The following is a 10,790-nucleotide window of genomic DNA, read 5'->3' on the forward strand; positions in this document are numbered from 1 at the left end:
AATTACCAGCAGCCCCTGAGTCAATATAGGCTAGCTCCGAGAAACGTTTGGATCCATGGATAAACAAAACAGGAAGGGTCAAAGGTAGAGAGGTGTCGAAGGCACCTAGGGAGGCCTCTCTTACCTGTCCTAGGCGGAGGAGTTTCCCGGCCTCACAGGGCAGGAACGTAGAAGGTGGGAGGCACTGCCACAATAGAGACAGAGACCATGAGTGAGTCTCTCCTGGCGGCGTAGCTCTGCGGGCCTGAGTCGGTCAACCTGCATGGGTTCAGGGGCTGACGCCGAGGTGGAAGGCCGAGCGCGGGGAGGACTGCGCATCAGAGGAGAGAACCGAGTGGGTCTTCTCTCCCTGACGGCCTCGCGGGAACGCTCCCGGAAACGCAGGTCAATTCGCGTTGCCAGCGAGATGAGATCTTCCAAAGACGTAGGTGTATCCCTGCCTGCCAACTCATCTTTGATTCGGGGCGACAAGCCACGCCAAAAAGCCCCTACCAAAGCCTCATTGTTCCATCCTAGTTCAGAAGACAACGTACGGAACTGGATGGCGTACTGTCCCACAGAGAGAGCACCCTGGCGAAGGCAAAATAAGGACTCGGTAGCGGAGACCAGACGCCCGGGCTCATCAAAGACCTTGCGGAATGTCTCCAAGAAGGTTGCGAGCTGGGAGACTATCGGGTCATCTCGCTCCCACAAAGGATTCACCCAAGCCAATGCCTCACCCTCTAAGTGGGAAATCATAAAGGCCACCTTGGCCCGGTCGGAGGGATACTGCAGGGATGCCAGCTCGAAGTGCAACTGACACTGGTTAATGAACCCCCGACAGAGCTTGGGATCCCCACTATAGCGTGGGGGTTTAGCCAAGCGGGGCGAGGACTGGGAAGCTGCCGCAGGCGCAGGGACAGCGGCCGCCGTCTGTAGAGCTAGAAGGCGGTTATCTACAGAGGCTATGTAGTTTAAAATATGGGCCTGGGTGTCGCGCTGCTGAGCAAGCTCCTGCTGTAAGCCGGAGATTTGGGAGGCAATCCCCAGATCGGAGGTTTGTAGAGATGAAAGTCTGGACTCCATTGACTTGAGGAACGACATGATCCTCGCCTGATTCTCACGAAGGAACAAAAGTTCCTTTTGGGTCGGGGTACCAGCGGAATCCAGGGCCTGAGTATTCTGTAAGGTACATCTGGGGTGGACCCGCTAGACCGTGGCAACGAACCTCCCGGGGGCGAGCTGACCAGGTGGACCACCCCCTATACAGGGAGCGTTTGGGGCAAGCCCGCGGGTAACTATTACCATGGCAGCTGGTACCCTGGGAGGTAACGACAGACAGACTGCTAGAGCCGAGTTGGGGATACAGGACTGACGGTACCGGCTGGGAACCACAGGACAGACAGCCACGGCTTAGAGACACGAGACAGGTGGATACGGCCTGGGAGACACAGAACTGGCGGCACGGCTAGGAGACACAGGATAGGCGGGCACGGCTGGGAGACACCGGATAGGCGGGCACGGCTGGAAGACACAGGACCTAGGAGAGAGGAAAATGGAGAGGTGAACGAGCAACGGATGGACAGGGCGCGAAGGCGTGCAAAGAGGACGGCCAGAATCACTAGGAAAGAACAGTGATACTCAGGCACCGCTGGCAGGGAGAGGCGGCCAGATATAGGGACTGGTAGGAGGACTTCCGGGTCGTGACCTAAAGGAGAGAGAGCAGGCGCGCGTCCTCAGTAGGAGGAGGAGGGGGAGGCGCGCGCGTGCCCAGGCACAGTATGTGCGCGCGCCCGCCGAGCAGGAGGGGCGGGGGCGTGCACCCGGCACGGTCCGGAAGACCGGACGAAGGGGACCGCCGGACGGAGAAGAGGAGCCGGGGAGGACCGTGGAGAAGACCGCGGACGCCGGCGCAGAGGGAAGCAGGATGCCGGAGGAAGGGTAAGCTGCGGCCGGGAGGAGGCAGAGAGAGGAGCGCGCGGCAGCCGCCGCGTGACAGGAAGTCTGTGTCTGTGGTGAGTTGGGGTTGCCGGTGTACCTTTAGTGAGGCTCTGGTTTTTTCCACCTCTCCTCAGTCGCATGAGGTTCCTGACTATTTGGCGGACTACTATGATGTATTTAGTGAGAATGAGTCTGCGTCCTTGCCTCCTCATAGGAGTTATGACTGTGCAATTGAACTAAACCCGGGGTGTAAATTTCCTAAGGGTCGGCTCTTCAATTTATCTGTACCCGAGCACGAGGCTATGCGGTCCTATATTAAGGAGGCGTTGGAGAAGGGTCATATTAGACCATCCTCTTCACCCTTAGGTGCCGTTTTTTTTTTTGTGGCCAAGAAGGATGGTTCTTTAAGGCCTTGTATTGATTATCGTGCCCTCAATAAAATTACTATTAAATATCAGTATCCGTTACCCCTGATTTCGGATCTATTCTCTAGAGTCAGAGGTGCTTGCTGGTTTACCAAGCTTGACCTCAGGGGGGCGTATAATCTTATCCGCATTAAGCAGGGGGATGAATGGAAGACGGCGTTTAATACTCCGGAGGGACATTTTGAGTACCTGGTGATGCCTTTTGGGCTCACTAATGCCCCTTCTTTCTTCCAGTGCTTCATGAACGATATTTTCCGAGACTTTGTCGATAAATTTTTGATTATCTATCTGGATGATATTTTGATCTTCTCCAAGGATTGGGATTCTCATGTGGAACATGTTCGGACTGTGTTCCGGATCTTGAGAGAGAATTCTCTGTATGTCAAAGGATCAAAATGCCTTTTTGGAGTACAGAGAATTTCTTTTTTGGGATTTATTTTGTCTCCGTCAACTATTGAAATGGACCCGGCCAAGGTACAGGCCATTTATGATTGGGTTCAGCCCACTTCTTTGAAGGCCCTCCAGAAGTTTTTGGGTTTTGCTAATTTTTATCGGAAATTTGTAGCAAAATTTTCTAGTATTGCCAAACCATTGACTGACCTGACCAGGAAGGGTGCAGATGTGTTGAATTGGTCTCCGGAGGCGGTTGCTTCCTTTCAGGAGCTGAAGCGTAGATTTACCTCCACCCCGATTCTGAGGCAACCTGATGTCTCACTCCCATTCCAGGTAGAGGTGGATGCTTCTGAGATTGGTGCAGGAGCGGTGTTGTCCCAAAAGGATCCGTTTACATCTAAAATGAATCCCTGTGCTTTCTTTTCCCGTAAGTTCTCTTCATCTGAACGTAACTATGATGTGGGGAATCGGGAACTGTTGGCCATGAAATGGGCATTTGAGGAGTGGAGACATTGGTTAGAGGGAGCCAAACATCAAGTTGTGGTCCTCACTGACCACAAAAATTTGATTTACCTAGAGTCGGCTAAACGCTTGAACCCTAGACAGGCTAGGTGGGCCTTGTTTTTTACACGTTTTGATTTTGTGGTCTCTTTCCTTCCTGGAACTAAGAATGTCAAGGCAGACGCCCTCTCTAGGAGTTTCTTTGCTGATTCTCCTGTGGTGACCAAGCCTGCCACCATCTTAGGCGAAGAGGTAGTTCTTTCTGCCATCTCGCCCGATTTGAGACTTGCTCTGCAAGAGTTCCAGGAGGACAAACCTGAGCGTTGCCCCAGTGGAAAGTTGTATGTTCCTGACCAGTGGAAGAAGAGAGTGATGTCTGAAGTTCATTGCTCTGCATTGGCTGGTCATCCAGGTATTTTTGGTACTAGAGATCTGGTGAGTCGCTCTTTTTGGTGGCCCACCTTGTCTCATGATGTCAGGAATTTTGTGCAGTCCTGTGGGACTTGCTCCCGGTCTAAATCTTGTTCTCGCTCTAGTGGGTTGTTGATGCCTTTGCCGGTCCCCAGGAGGCCATGGACCCATATTTCAATGGATTTCATCTCTGATATGCCGGTCTCTCAAAGAATGACTGTTATTTGGGTGATTTGTGATAGGTTCTCTAAGATGGTTCATCTTGTACCACTCCCTAAGTTGCCATCTTCCTCTGAGTTGGTGCCTCTGTTTTTGCAACAGGTGGTTCGCTTGCACGGGATTCCTGAGAACATTGTATCTGACAGAGGAGTTCAATTTGTGTCTAAATTTTGGAGGACGTTCTGTTCCAAGTTGGGAATTCAGTTGTCCTTCTCCTCTGCTTTTCACCCTCAGACCAATGGGCAGACAGAGAGAACAAACCAAACCTTGGAGTCGTATTTGAGATGTTTTATTTCCGCTGATCAGGATGATTGGGTTTCATTTTTGCCCTTGGCCGAATTTGCTTTAAATAATAGAGCTAGTTCTGCCACTTTGATGTCACCTTTTTTTGTAACTTTGGTTTTCACCCTTGATTTTCTTCAGGGCAGGTGGAGCCTTCTGCCTGCCCAGGTGTTGACACTGTGGTGGAGAGAATGCACCAGATCTGGGACCAAGTGGTGGATAAGTTATCTCTCTCCCAGGAAAAGGCCCAGCGGTTTTCCAATCGACATAGGACCATTGGTCCCCAGTTTAAGATTGGTGATATGGTGTGGTTATCATCAAAAAATATTGCTATGAAGGTGGCTTCTCCTAAGTTTAAGCCTAGATTTATTGGACCTTACAAGATTTTGGAGATTATTAATCCGGTCTCTTTTCGTTTGGCTCTTCCTGTCACATTTAAGATCCATAATGTGTTCCATAAGTCCTTGTTGAAGAGGTTTGTTGAGCCAGTTGTGCCTGAGGTGGCACCTCCGGACCCTGTATTGGTTGAAGGTAACTTGGAATATGAGGTAGAGAAAATTCTGGATTCCCGTCTGGCTAGACGGAGACTCCAGTATTTGGTTAAGTGGAAAGGTTATGGTCAGGAGGATAATTCCTGGGTCTCTGCCTCTGATATTCATGCCAAAAGATTGGTGCGTGCCTTTCATCGGGCTCACCCTGATCGTCCTGGTAGCGTTGTTGAGGGTTCGGTGACCCCTCCTCAAGGGGGGGGTACTGTTGTGAGTTCATTTTCCCCTCCGTCACTGAGGCCTGGTGAACTCCCTATTCTAGTGAAGGAAGGTGGTGAGCCTGATTATCAGACACTTGGGACTAATGAAGACGATTGGCTGAGTGGAGTCACTGACTGGATTTCATAGAATCATAGAATCATAGAATCGTAGAGTTGGAAGGGACCTCCTGGGCCATCTGGTCCAACCCCCTGCTCAAAGCAGGATTCGCTAAATCATCCCAGTCAGATGTCTGTCCAGCCTCTGTTTGAAGACTTCCATTGAAGGAGAACTCACCACTTCTCGTGGCATCCTGTTCCACTCATTGATCACTCTAACTGTCAAAAAGTTTTTTCTAATATCTAATCTGTGTCTCCTCCCATTCAGTTTCATCCCATTGCTTCTAGTCTTTCCTTGTGCCAATGAGAATAAAGTTGATCCTTCTACAATGTGACAGCCCTTTAGATATTTGTAGACAGCTATTAAGTCTCCTCTCAGTCTTCTGTTTTGCAAACTAAACATTCCCAAATCCTGCAACCTTTCCTCATAAGACAGGGTTTGCAGACCGGTCACCATTCTGGTCGCTCTTTTCTGAACTTGCTCCAGTTTGTTGATGTCTTTTTTAAAATGTGGTGCCCAAAACTGGACACAATATTCCAGATGAGGTCTGACCAAAGAGGAGTAGAGGGAAATAATGACTTCACGTGATCTAGACTGTATGCTTCTGTTAATACATCCTAGAATTGCATTTGCCTTTTTTGCTGCTGCATCACACTGTTGACTCATATTCAGTCTGTGATCTATTAGTATACCCAAGTCTTTTTCACATGTGCTGTCACTTAGCCCTATTCCTCCCATTCTATATATGCTTTTTTCATTTTTATTGCCCAGATGTAGTACTTTGCATTTCTCCCTGTTAAAAACCATTCTGTTAGTTGCTGCCCACTTCTCCAGTTTATTTAAATCTTTTTGAATCCTCTCTCTCTCTTCTCTAGTATTAGCTATCCCTCCTAGCTTTGTGTCATCAGCAAATTTAATCAGTTTACCCTCAATTCCTTCATCTAAATCGTTGATAAAGATGTTGAACAATACAGGGCCCAGGACAGAGCCCTGTGGTACCCCACTTGAGACATTCTTCCAACTGGATGTGCAGCCATTTACGACCACTCTTTGGGTCCGATCACTAAGCCAGTTATGAATCCACCTAACAGTTGCCTTGTCCATTCCATACTTAGTCATTTTTTCAATAAGGATTGTATGAGAGACTTTGTCAAATGCTTTGCTGAAGTCAAGATATACTATATCTACAGCATTTCCTTGATCCACCCAATCAGTGATACCGTCATAAAAGGAAATTAAGTTAGTCTGACATGACTTATTAGTTACAAACCCATGCTGACTCTGTTTAATCACTTCATTCTTATCCAGGTATTGACATACATGTTGTTTAATAATTTGTTCAAAGATCTTTCCTGGTATAGAAGTCAGACTCACCGGCCTATAGTTCCCTGGGTCCACCTTCTTCCCCTTTTTGAAGATAGGAACAACATTTGCTCTTCTCCAGTCTTCTGGCACTTCTCCTGTTCTCCAAGAATTTTCAAAGATTATGGAGAGTGGTTCAAAAATTTCTTCTGCTATCTCCTTCAGTACTCTGGGGTGTAATTCATCTGGACCTGGAGACTTGAATTCATTTAGGTTAGCTAAGTGTTTCCTCACTATCTTTCTGTTTATAGATATCCTGGATTCTTCTATTCCCTTAATAGGACAGTGAATAACAGTTGATGTTACATTTCCTTTCTGAGAGAAAACAGATGCAAAATAGGAATTTAAAAGTTCAGCCTTCTCAACATCCTGTCTTACCATTTCATCATTTTCATCCTGTAAAAATCCTATAGCATCTTTGACTTTTCTTTTACTTTTGACATATCCCCAAAATCCTTTATTATTGTTTTTGACATCTCTTGCAAGCCTCAATTCATTTTCAGCTTTAGATAATCTGATTTGTGCCCTGCAGGTTCTGCAGACAGCATTATATTCTTCTTTAGATATGCCTCCCTCTTTCCATTTTATAAACATTTCTGCCCTGCGGGTGATTTCTCTGTGGACTCTTGGACACCAGTCTGATTCCTGCTCTCCTAAAGCTAAGTTTTCTGTTTTGCATTTTTGCATCTAAGATTTGTTTTTGTTTTTCTTGCTTTTTGGATTCTGCCACTCCCTGCTGGAGTGTGCAGTGTTCCGTGAGCTCTGTCTTCTGAAGGTACCTGAGTGCTGATTTAGTTTTTGAAGCTTAGTTGCTTCAGGGCCATTTTTATATCAGCTTGTTGGCTTTTGTCTCTGATAGGGTTTTGGCAGATTGCAGACAGCAGCCTTCCTATCCGTTCCTATCTAGGTAGTTTTTGGGCCCCGTCTTTGCTCAGCCTGTCTTTCTGTCTGTGTAAGTGTTTTCATCTTGCTTCACCGTCATTATATGTGGGGGGCTGCCTATTGCTTTGGGGTCTGCTCTGGGGCAGTTAGATTTCCCCTTTCCTTCTTTAGGCCTATGTATCTCTCCGGCTGTGATCGAGGGGTCTAGGTCATCGTAGGAACCCCCCACGGCTACTGCTAGTTGTGTTGATCGGTTCAGGGGTCTGCAATCTGATAGTTGCCAACTTCTCTGGTTTTCAGGACTTAGCTAGCATTTCTGTTTTTGCCTCCTATGGTGACTCGATCATAACAGGCTGCACATCCAGTTGGAAGAATATCTCAAGTGGGGTACCACAGGGCTCTGTCCTGGGCCCTGTATTGTTCAACATCTTTATCAACGATTTAGATGAAGGAATTGAAGGTAAACTGATTAAATTTGCTGATGACACAAAGCTAGGAGGGATAGCTTATACTAGAGAAGATTCAAAAAGATATAAATAAACTGGAGAAGTGGGCAGCAACTAACAGAATGGTTTTTAACAGGGAAAAATGCAAAGTACTACATCTGGGCAATAAAAATGAAAAAAGCATATACAGAATGGGAGGAATAGGGCTAAGCAACAGCACATGTGAAAAAGACTTGGGTATACTAATAGATCGCAGACTGAGTATGAGTCAACAGTGTGATGCAGCAGCAAAATAGGCAAATGCAATTCTAGGATGTATTAACAGAAGCATACAGTCTAGATCACGTGAAGTCATTAATGCCCTCTACTCCTCTTTGGTCAGACCTCATCTGGAATACTGTGTCCAGTTTTGGGTGCCACATTTTAAAAAAGACATCAACAAACTGGAGCAAGTTCAGAACAGAGCGACCAGAATGGTGACCAGTCTGCAAACCATGTCCTATGAGGAAAAGTTGCAGAATTGGGGAATGTTTAGCCTGCAAAGAGAAGACTGAGAGGAGACTTAATAACTGACTACAAATAACTCAAGGGCTGTCACATTGCAGAAGGATCATCTTTATTCTCATGTGCACAAGGAAAGACTAGAAGCAATGGGATGAAACTGAATGGGAGGAGACACAGATTAGATATTAGAAAAAACTTTTTGACAGTTAGAGTGATCAATGAGTGGAACAGGCTGCCACAAGAGGTGGTGAGTTCTCCTTCAATAGAAGTTTTCAAACAGAGGCTGGACAGATATCTGTCTGGGATGATTTAGCGAATCCTGCTTTGAGCAGGGGGTTGGACCAGATGGCCCAGGAGGTCCCTTCCATCTCTACGATTCTATGATTCTATGATCTCTCTACTCTGTAGACTGTAAGCTCTTATGATCAGTGGGTCATCTCTCTCCTCTGTAGAGTGTATGCTCTTATCGTCAGTGTGGTCATCTCTCTTCTTTGTAGAGTGTAAGCTTTTATGGATAGTGGGGTCATTTCTCTCTCCTTTGTAGAGTGTAAGCTCCTATGATAAGTGAAGTCATGTCCCTCTCGCTCTCTCCTGTAGAGTATAAGCTCTTATGGTCAGTGGGGTCCTCTCTCTCTCCTCTGTAGAGTGTAAGCTCTTATGATCAGCAGGGTTCTCACTTTCTTTCCTCTCCCAAACATGCATTTTTGAGCAATCACAATCTTCCAGTATTGAGAGTCATGCAAATTTATTTAATGTAGATCGAATTTTTGGTAAAAATGCGGCAAAGTCAATGCATTCCAATTTCAATTGATCCATTCATCTCAATTCATTAGCATTTAGACAATCACAGCATGTAAATGTTAAAAAGCAACCAACCTCATTGTTCAAGGATAGAAATTGAATAGAACCTAAAGAAGCCATCACATGAAGATTTTTCTTATAGTAAATGTGCGTATGTATGTATATGTACCGTAGTTTATATGTGTTAATATACTCACCTACCGCTGCCTTCTCCTAGACCCAAGATTATTATGCAAATGCTTTTTTTTCTTTGATTTTCCTAAATGATTGATGTAAATGAGTCAATATGAAGTTCAAATCATTAACCATCAGAGGAAAAATAAAACTTTATTGGACAAAACTCTCAATTAAAATGGTATTGCAAGCCTTTAGAGGTTCCTACACCCTGAGGTTCGTTGGACATCAGAGTCACCAGCAGCTTCAAGTGCCTGTTTGCTGCTTTGTAATGGTATTTTAGCAGCTGCTCACTTAAGCCTTTGTTTTTGTCTGGTAGAAACCTTAAGGCCCCGTCACACTAAGCGACTTACCAGCGATCCCGACACCGATATCAAGGTGTCAGGATCGCTGGTAAGTCGCTATGTGATCGCTGGTGAGCTGTCACACAGACAGCTTCACCAGCGATCAGCACAGCGATGCCGAGCGCCCGGCATCGCTGGCTATCGCTGTAGAAATTAGTATCAAAATAAAAAATATAGTTATTCTCACCTTCCGACGTCCCGTTCAGCCATCCCGCCTCTCTCCACACTCCGGTCCCAGTGATCCTTTGCACGAATGACCGCGAGATGTCACGGTCTCTCGGGATAACAAAGTCTCGCAGTCATTCATGCAAAGGATCACTGGGACCGGAGTGTGGAGAGAGGCGGGATGGCTAAACTGGACGTCGGAAGGTGAGAATAACTATATTTTTTTTTATTATTTTTTTACACCTGATCGCTGGTCTCCCGCTGTCACACACAGCGATGCGTGCTGGCCAGCGGGAGACCAGCGACCAAAGAAATGTCCAGAGGTTTCTTGCAGCGATCAGCGATACCGGCAGGGGGGCCGCTCGCTGATCGCTGTCACACACAGCGATCTCGCTGGTGAGATCGCTGTTACGTCACAAAAGTTGTGACTCAGCAGCGATCTCGCTACCGAGATCGCTTAGTGAGACGGGGCCTTAACTCAATATGCCTTTATGTGCACAAACGACTCTTTGCTCTCTATTAGCCACAAATCACTTCATAGCACAATGATCACACTTAAATTTTCATGAAATATCTAACGTTTTCATACCTTGTCCAAGTAATTGCTCTATATGTCACTTTTCAGCAGCAGAGAGATCCCTTTTCTTTCCCATACTAAATGAAACCTGTGGTTGCTTAATAATGTGGAACGTCCTTTATAAGTAGTTTTTCTTTATACTACTCACCTGGCAAGCTAATTATCACCGGCGTTTGAGATTGATTTCAGTGATCCATACAGCTCTGAGACACGATAACATCCATGAGTCTATTGGAAAAACAAAAAATTATGTTTTTACGACACTTAAATCCAATTAGCACAATAATTTGGAGCGTTTGTAAAATGTTGCTATAGTAATTGAATAGTAATAGTCATTTAATATTGCAACTCTACAATTATAACTGCGAAATGTGGACCAGGACTGCATTGCATGCTGGGAGATATAGTTCCTAGATATTGCCTTAGGCAATCCCTAAATTCGTTTTTCCAATATATTTCACATGTACTGCGCAATACTGTCGGCAAGGTTCTGCTGCACAGAAAAGTGAGCTGCTTTT

General features: G+C 46.1%; 1 long non-coding RNA gene across 1 annotated transcript in view; it reads right to left on the minus strand.

The window, feature by feature from the left end:
- LOC141095363 (uncharacterized) overlaps window positions 1-10,502 on the minus strand; it is a 28,166-nt gene extending 17,664 nt beyond the window's left edge. The window contains exon 1 of the long non-coding RNA XR_012233362.1: window positions 10,421-10,502. This is a non-coding gene — a long non-coding RNA (uncharacterized lncRNA). The remainder of the gene's footprint in view (window positions 1-10,420) is intronic.
- Window positions 10,503-10,790: the final 288 nt, after the last annotated feature.

Source organism: Dendrobates tinctorius, unplaced genomic scaffold, assembly GCF_039654945.1.
Source record: "Dendrobates tinctorius isolate UK_male_01 unplaced genomic scaffold, ASM3965494v1 ptg000069l, whole genome shotgun sequence".
In the NCBI taxonomy this organism is placed as follows: domain Eukaryota; kingdom Metazoa; phylum Chordata; class Amphibia; order Anura; family Dendrobatidae; genus Dendrobates; species Dendrobates tinctorius.